This window comes from Eptatretus burgeri, chromosome 8 (assembly GCF_056783735.1).
Source record: "Eptatretus burgeri isolate ZD-2024b chromosome 8, Ebu_testis_v1, whole genome shotgun sequence".
NCBI classification, from domain to species: domain Eukaryota; kingdom Metazoa; phylum Chordata; class Myxini; order Myxiniformes; family Myxinidae; genus Eptatretus; species Eptatretus burgeri.
In genome coordinates this window covers 48,191,218-48,200,585 of record NC_140968.1, presented here as the reverse complement: position 1 = coordinate 48,200,585, position 9,368 = coordinate 48,191,218, and the positions used below count along the sequence as shown (strand labels likewise).

The 9,368-nt window shown below is 43.5% G+C and overlaps 1 protein-coding gene across 7 annotated transcripts in view; it reads right to left on the bottom strand.

Annotated features, from left to right (window-relative positions):
• The window catches only part of LOC147021691 (chromobox protein homolog 3-like), a 36,045-nt gene extending 32,091 nt beyond the window's left edge, over positions 1–3,954 (bottom strand). The window contains exons 1-2 of one of the 7 annotated variants that reach the window (XM_085891935.1): positions 3,820–3,837; positions 1,828–1,902 (exon numbers count right to left, since the gene is read on the bottom strand). The gene's annotated coding sequence lies outside the window, so the exon portion shown is untranslated. Of the gene's footprint in view, positions 1–1,827; positions 1,909–3,424; positions 3,468–3,778; positions 3,798–3,819 lie in introns of those variants that run through there. The other 6 variants (XM_085891934.1, XM_085891937.1, XM_085891936.1 and 3 more) reach the window with 6 other exon arrangements.
• Positions 3,955–9,368: the final 5,414 nt, after the last annotated feature.

Genomic DNA, 9,368 nt, shown 5'->3' with positions numbered 1-9,368 from the left:
ATACGCATTTATTCAAAGTAGAAAGTCCTTGTTCTTTGGCGGCAAGTAGTTTTTCGCTTGCATCTTCTTGGCAAAAGATGCATTGGGTAAGTTCAGTTGGACATTCTCTTTTGAGGCTTAGCAAGGGCTCTCTGGCAGGTCACATGCTCTTGATAACCCTGAAAATGTAATAATTGAACATGTTTGAGAATGTTTCTAATATTTATTATTTAAAATGTTGTGAGAATTGTTTTATAAGGCCTTCTATACATTTGCAAGTTGACATAACCATTACGACCGGAATTTAAACTGTCGTGAGATTTGTCTCTTAAGGCCTTCCGTACTTTTAAAATTTGACATAACCAGTCTATCTTGTATCCTAGAGCTTCTATTTTTTTACATTATTATACACTCTGATATAATTATTTGGGTATTAGATTTTGTCGTTAATTATGAACACACCACAACAAATATCAAGTTAGTGTGGTGTTTGGTGCAACTGTTATTTTATAACGTGATACTGTTGTGGGGCCGGGTCTCGGTGGCGAGCACGACCGCCAGAGGGAGCAGTAGAGTCGGCTCCACCGAACACACCGGATTTTGGGTCGTGACCCGCGGATAAGTCCAAAAGGCACGGGTCCTTTTCAGGACCATGAATCGCCAATAATTCGACCGCGTGGGGTCGGGTGAATCGCCAAACTTCAATATACATAATTACCCACGCGGCAAAGCTACCGGGGAATTCACACCCTCGACAGACCTTGAGCGGGACGAGCCGTTACCTTGCTCGAACCATGTGTAACCCAAGCGGATGGTCACCAAGGCCTGTCGGTCCAAATGCACAATTTACTGTCTGCTATTTCTCAACACGCACCGTGCTAAGCCAATAAAAGAAATGACAGGGAACGAGCTGGGACACTCAACAATAGGGAAAATTATTACAATAATAAGCGGGGCGGGAAGCACGTAAGGGCAGAGTTATCCGAATATCAGACAGGCAATATACAGTGAGCAAAAGCACTTATCAGACGGGCCCACACACAGACACACACCCAAATAAATGGACCCTGTCGGGTCTTTATTGAAGGCTTCCAGCTCAAGGAAAGGTGAGCTGGAGACCAGAGCCTGTGCTTGGACCTGTCCGCCTCATGCGGTCTTCGACGATGTGGCTCAGTGGCGGGACTCAAACCCGCAGCTTTCACGTGGCGTCAAGGACGAAGGCACCAGGAGTGGAGCGGCAGACGCCAGCACGATCCGGATGGCAAAACAAGTGAGTAAGCGATGAGGGAGGCGAAGCAAATGATTCTCCTCAGGCTCCGATGCCAACATGACCATGAACACGAACCCGAATAACAATCCTCCAAAGGGAGCATGGTCTTTTATCCGCTCCATGAGCGGGGCGGAGCCTCGGTGTCGGACGTTCTGTGTGCTTGGTTGGACAGGGATCAGGTGTGTCGACGCGCTGTTCGCTCCTGATTGGACAGCAAGGGAAGCCAGGTAAAGCGCTAGTTCAGTGGAGGAGCTGTGAATGGGAACACGCTGTGAAACGCTAGTTCAGTGGAAGAGCTGTGAATGGGAACGTTCTGAAAAGCGCTAGTTCAGTGGAGGAGTCATGAATCTGAACGCGCTGTGAAGCGCTAGTTCGTGGAGGAGCTGTGAATGGTAACGCACTGTAAAGCGCCAGTTCAGTGGAGGAGTCGTGAATCGGAACACGCTAGTTCAGTGGAGGTGGTTGGTTTGTCGGATTTAAGGATTTAAAGACCTGACTATAAAACAACTCCGCAGCGCACGTACATTTAATTACACATTAAACAAGGGACGGGACCCTAACTCGAAACACATACTTACCGATATAACTGATCTTTAAGGACTCTGGCTCTTGTGTGTGATGGGTTCCAGATTCGTAACAATACAAGGGAAGGACTGAAATTCATGAAATATCAAGTAAATAATTACATTCACAGATGCCTTGTTACATACAAAATATTAAAAACTTACCAGAATAGTGTATAATTGACAAGGTTGTTGACATAACAATGGAGTAACTTTTGTCCAATTACATGTGCTGATGTGTGCAGTGGAGACAGCCTGTGGCCACAATATGATGACTTAGCGCCCTCTAGAGAAGCTATTTTTTTTTTTCAGAGACCAAGATGGGTCACACTTACAAACAACATCAAATGCATATTAATCCTTTTTTAAAATCAAAACCTGACCAACTTTTAATTCAAGTAGAAGTTGACTTTCCTCTCCTTTTCATTACAGGGCCATAAATGTATATATAATTTTGATTGTACATTTCACACAAATCATGACCTTTTGACATTTCATTGATCAAAGATCATACAAAACCAATTCATTGACAGTATGAATGCAATGTACATGTCATTAGGCTTTAATTTGATACCACATATGATAGTTTTGATACCATTTCTAAGGAGAATTATATTTCGCATTCGGCAAAAAAGGGCCGTGGCTTATTACGTCATTTTGAGGGTCAGGCGGTCAAGATACAGCTTGGCAGACAGCAAATTTGAATTCAGCACACCCAAATTAAGTAAAATAAACTGGTTGCCAACTTTTCCCTCAAAAATGCCTCTCGTATGTTATTTAGCTACATATCTCTTTTTTTTTTTTGACTAGAACATTACTCGTGAAGCACCAATCCAGCATTTTATAATCGGATCAGGAATTGAACTCGGGCTGGAAAAAGGTGAGCCACCTACCTGTGCACCATCTCACCGGGACTCCGATTTAATTAGCAAACTCCCAAATTAAAATAATTTTACATTGAAGTTCATCTCAACGATTGGCAAGTGAATCATGAAGTAGACATTCCATGATGGTCCATCCACATCATGGACATGCTGATAAGGTACCACAAAGGCTGTATTTATATCTATCTATAATTGCAGCAATCTGTGTGTCTGCGAGTGACCGCTGTTTGACAACCGCTGGTCCGATCTAATTGAAACTTGCCAGGTATATTGCTGGGGAACTGTGGACGTGCCTTTTCAAGATTTGATATTAATCGGACAAGTGGTTCCCAAGTTATAGCCATTTATTTACCAAAGCAATGGCAGGACATGGTGCTATGACGTCACAATTTTTTTTTTTGCACGCACGGCCACGCACGTGAGAGCGAAGGAACGGCCTGTGTGTTTGTTGTTTCTGGCACGCGGTTTGAAAGTTTTTTTTTTTAATTATTTTTATTTTTTGCACGCAAGGCCACGCACTAGTATTTATAGTTAGGGGTTTTAATAACCGATAAAATACACACAATGAGGTAAAAAAAAAAAATCGTCGATGATTCGTGAATTCACATTGAACGGATAAACATAACTAACTTGCTGGAACAAACTTGGTTAACGATGGTTGAGTTTGTGGTAAAACGATCCATGCTCGAGCTAATAATAATTAAATAAACCAAGACTCCGACTTGTACCTGAGAGCGCGAAATCGCTCCAATTCGTGTAACAATGGAGACACACCCCTTGATCGAGCGTCGGGGTCGCTGTTGATTAAAAACCCAATTAATGGTAACGTCACGATTTAAACAACGGCTAACCCGTCGGCACGCTTCGATGAAATAATAAAGTTAATAAATCCACAATCTTATGCTTATAGTAACGACACGAATCGGTTACGTTGTCGTGTACCGGCAATAAAAATAATTACGTTGTACGTTTCACACAATTCGGCATGACATTAAAATTTAATGAAGTGCGCCACAAAGATAATTGCACACAACGACAAAACCAGTATGCACTGCGCAGTAAGAAGTTTAAAGCGTTCGTACCACGGATAAATAAAAAGCATTATGATTGTATTTCCACTCACCAGAGGAGAATTTACGGTTACGACGCCACTTCCGGCCAAACCACCAACCGTCGTCGAGTCCCAAGCGGCAGATACTTATCAACATTTGATCTTTCATAGTTTTGTTGCGCGACGTGTTTTTTTTTTTTTAATCAGTTATTTCACGGATATAATAACTGATATATAAGATGGTTATAACCTTGACGAGTAAACGCAGCGGCAAATTATCGCATGACATGTACCGCCGTTTACACCGCACATTATTCTCGTCCGCGAAATGGATTGAGAAAATGGATGACACAACCCGCACGCGCGAAACGAAAAGCAATATGTCGCGTACACATGCTCGTACGTACTACGTGTCTGCATTTTGTTGTTCCCTTTTAAATTCATTTTCTCTGCAACCACTTGTCGGATTACACGAAATTTTCACCACAGTTTCAACTACTCATGTGGTAATTATGACGTCAGAGGTGTCGTGGTGTGACAGCCATGTTGTAAAAAAAGGGAAAAGCGTCGGACCTCTGTATTTCCGAAACCGCTCCGTCGAAAAAATTGAAATTTAGTACGTGTGAAGTACTCCCCATGGGGAATAAGTGTGATTTTTTTTTTTATGATGTCAAAGGTGCCTTCGTTATGATGTCATAATTGCATATGCAGAACACTATATCCAATCAGTATAAAACATATTGAGGGTCGTCTTGGGATAAATTGGTGGACAGGAAAAAAATTGATGACGTCATCAGTCACGTGGTTCGGCAGCCTTTTTTTTAATATATATTTTTATACTTTCAAAAATCTCTGATATGGCTGAACAGATTGAGGCGGAACTTTACAGGTATGATCGACCACCTGTCTATGAGGAACAAAAAGTTCCCCACCTATGATGTCACAGGTTACATCATCTAATTTGTGTACCAATGGTCACACAAATTATGTGTGACCATTGTCACACATAATTTTGCCACTTTATTTTCAATCACGTTAAATAATTATATCGTTAATGATAATCAGGTCACATGGTTTGGTAGCCACATTGGATTTACCCAAAAAATTGAAAAACTTTTCCAGACAACGTAAAAAACGTAAATTTTAACATCATAGGTCACTTGTCATAATATTGTCAGTCAGGGTCATATCATAGGGCTAATCAAATACCAAAACCCCTGCCAGATTCGACAACCCCCCTCGGAGAAGATGGATTTTTATGTCAAAATACGCAATTTTCAAAGTTCGTGACCTTGTGACCTTGACCTTGGGGGGAAAAGGAAAAATTGAGCTCAGTGGGGCTATGCAGGTGCCATTGGGCTAACCAAATACCGAAACCCCTGCCAGATTTGACAAACCCCCTAGGAGAAGATAAATTTTTATGTCAAAATTCGCAATTTTCTAAGTTCGTGACCTTGTGACCTTGACCTTGGGACGAAAATGAAAAATCGAGCTCCGTGGGGCTATGCAGGTACCATTGCGCGAACCAAATACCGAAACCCCTGTCAGATTCGACAAACCCCCTAGGAGAAGATGCAAATTGAAATCGGCTACCCCCTAAAATCAGGTTTTTTGGGCGTGGCTCCACCCATAATGAGCGCACCACGCCCACTCTCAGGAAAACACAACTAGATCATGATATAAACCTCCCACGAAAATTTTATCAGGATCGGATCAAAACCCACGGAGCTATGCTCGGGACAGACAGACAGACAAGCCGGTAGGTGGACATGCGTAGTCGACTACCCAATAGAACCTGACGCGATGGGCCCGTTCGATGGGGAATGACCTGAGGATTAAGCACAAGAAAATTCATGATTCCAGCTTCAAGGGTTAATGCTGCAGATTGTTTTTTCGTTAAAATACCCCCACATTTAGAGGTTGTTCGGCCGTTGCGAGGCAATGGAGAGGTCCATAGCAACGGTTCTTTTTCACACATAACTTGGACATTCCATGAACCTACCATACCAGTTTCATATATATCTGACTCAAAGTCTCTGAGATATAACGAACTTCGTTATTTTTTATTGTTTTCGACCAGGGTTCATTCAAAGTCTATCTTCTCCAACAGTTTTCATAGGATCCGGCTGGAAATTTTTGACAATATGGCTGAATGTACTGCCCACAGTCCCTCGTGGCCAGATTTTTGATTTTCGAAAAAATTTTTTTTTTAATGATTTTTCAAAAATTTCAAAGTTCCGTTGCGAGGCAACGGTGGTGTCCATAACAACGGTTCTCATTTGCACACAACTAGGTCATGGTATGAACCTACCAACCAAGTTTCATCGAAATCGCCATTGTATTAACAGAGCACTGGAAAGAACAGAGGGACAGACAGACAGACAAGGCGGTAGGCCGACATTGGTAGTCACCTACCAAATAGAACCTGACACGATGGGCCCGTTCGATGGGGAATGACCTGAGGATTAAGCACAAGAAAATTCATGATTCTAGCTTCAAGGGTTAATGCTGCAGATTGTTTTTTCGTTAAAATACCCCCACATTTAGAGGTTTTTTGGCTGTTGCTAGGCAACGGAGGGGTCCATAGCAACGGTTCTTTGTCACACGTAACTAGGACATACCATGATACATAAAAGGAGCATCATTCATCAGTAAAAGTAATTGGACCTGGTATTTTCCAACACATTCAGTGCATATGGAACAAGCATCATGAATCATGAAAAATTAAACAGTTTTTCTATTCTAATCTTTCACGCTTTTGGCAAGAGGGCATCCACTAAGTAGCTATTGTGGTAAAACATTTGTATTTAATTATATGTTGCAACAGGACACTAACATGTCTATGTTCAAGTGGTTGTTCTTTGGAAACCAAACTTTTGTCATGTGTCAACTATGACTACCTTTTGATATCCATATCCATATCATGCTAAATTTTAAAATGATATCAATCTATCGCAAAAACTTACAAGACAAAATATGCTGATGAGTCACACACATACTGTTAGGCAAAAGTTATATTCCTATACTGTGAATCTGTCTATAATCATGAGTTCACTAGTATTTATTAGTATTGGTATAATTATGGTTTCAGCCTGCCTGTCTGTTACAAGGTTCTCGTCATCCTCGTCAGAACTGTCATCTTCATCTGAAGATGCAATTTCCATGTCATCCTCCTTTTTCTTGTCCATTGCTTCTAATTCCTCTGTCTCTGGGATAAGGCTTTCGGGAAGTTGCTCCCCTTCAAAACAAATCGGTTTGTAATGGTCATCAACTAACTGCCAGCCATTCTCTTCAGTGGGATGCTGCTCTATATGATTTTGATGTGCTCTTGCCCACATGTTGGTAACAAAGGAAGCATGCTTTTTTTTTTTTTTTTTTTTTTTTTTTTTTGTATACCTTGGTCGAGGCTCGTATGAGAGCTAACACACAACTCACAGCAAGGAGGCATGAGACAAGAGGGGCGGGAGTGGAAGGGACAAAACATTGGGGAACAGACACAGGTGAACTGTGGAAGGGAGAGGGATGGGGATGGGACGGGGAACATGGCGAGGGGAAGATGGACATTAAAGGGACTTTCAGGAAGGAAAGCAGGAGAATTGAAGGAAGTGGGCTTGGGTGGATTATCGGGGGTAGAAAAGATCGAGGATTTGGATGGGGGAAGATAAGAGGTGGTGGTGAACAGCTGTTTTGAAAGCCTGAAGGGAAGAATGGGAAAGAATAGAGTGAGGAAGTTTATTCCAAAGGCGGGAAAAAAGAGGAATGAAAGAGTGAAGATGAGCAGTGATTCGTGATTTTGGTAGTTTTACCAGAAGGGGGTTGTTGGCGGACCTTGAGCGCCCTGTGGAAATGTGGTTGGGACAAATCGCAGAGAGAGCACGGGGGGCAAGGCTGGAGAGGAGTCGGTAGAAGACAGAAAGACCACCGACCAACCTGCGGTGATTGAGTGAGAGGCCCAAAGACTCAGCTTCATTGCGGGAGATGCCAATGATCTTAAAAGCCCTGGTTTCGACAGCGTGAAGTCGAGAAAGGTGGGAGGCAGGAGCACCAGCCCAGAGGGGAGAGCAGTACTCCATCAGGCTACGGACAAAAGCTTTGTAAGTGGTCAGGAGCTCAAGAGGGCCGAGGAAGGACTTTGCACGACGGAGGATTCCCAGTCGGCGACTGGCTTTTGAGGCGAGGTTGGAAATGTGACTTTCCCAGGAAAGGTCATGGCAGATAGTGAGACCCAGAAGCTTGAAAGAAAAGACTTCTTCCAGAGGATTGTTGAGAAAGTGGATGGGGGGTTTTGTAAACGGTCCTTTCGAAGAGACATAGTGAGAGTGTGAGATTTGTCTGGATTGAAAGACATGTTCCACGTGTTGGACCAGTTTGTGATTTTATCCAGATCTGCAGTGAGCGAAGAAGCTGCTGCTTGCCGGGCTGAGGGATGACAGATGGTACGGCAGAGGGTTGAGTCATCGGCAAAGAGAAATAGAGGATTTTCCAGAGAGTCCGAGAGATCATTGATGAAAACCAGAAAAAGAACAGGGCCCAGAACGCTACCTTGAGGAACTCCAGCCTGCACAGGAAGAGGGGATGAAAGAACTCCATTTAGGGCCACACGTTGACTGCGACAGGAGAGGAAGTCTGCGAGCCATGAGTGGAGATGGCCTTGAATACCATGGGCAGAGAGTTTGGTGAGTAGGGCAGGGTGCCAGACTGTGTCAAAAGCACGTAATATGTCCAGGGATACGGCTCGGATTTCCTGTCTGGCATTGAGGACCTCCATCCATTGATGGGAGAGCAGTAGCAGCATATCTAGGGTAGAGTGACCTGGTCTGAAACCAAATTGATGATTGGAAATCAAGCCATTGGAGAAGAGGAAGGATTTCATGTCTGAAGCGATGATGGATTCCATAACCTTGCTGATGATTGGGAGAAGGCTGATTGGTCTATAGTTACAGGGATCTGTTTTTGCACCTTTTTATGCAGGGCAGTGATGTTAGCAGATTTCCAAGCAGATGGCAGATGACCTTGGGAAAATGAGAGGGTGAATAGAACAGAGAGAGGGTGAGCAAGAGCAGAAGAGCAGGCTTTGAGGACACGTGGGCTGATGCCGTCTGGACCGGTTGCAGAATCTGACTCGAGGTTTGAAAGCAAGCTCTCCACCTTGTCAGGAGAAAAGGATACAGAGTCCAGGGACAGTTGGGTGCGACTGGGTAAAGTGGGTAGAGATAGTGATGGGTTTGGGACACAAGATTTAGCTGCAAACACCGAGTTTAGACATTCAGCTTTATCACGTGTGGAATCAGCAGTGCGGCCATTTGAGGTAAGGGAGGGGATGGAGGGGGAACATACACCAGAAACAGATTTGATTAAACGCCACCAGGATTTTGAGGAGGGAGAGAGGTTAGAGAGTTCAGACTTGAGATGAGAAAGATGTTGTTTTCTGGCTCTCCTGAGGGTAGCTACACACTTGTTCCGAGCTTTGTGGAAAGAACTGAGATTGCCCTCAGTTGGGTTTGCTTTCCATGAGGCAAAGGCAAGTTGTTTCAGGACAACTGCCTCGCCACAAGCTTCAGTAAACCAAGGGCGGGAGGAAGGGTAAGACAACTGAACACGAGAGGGGATAAATCTGTGCA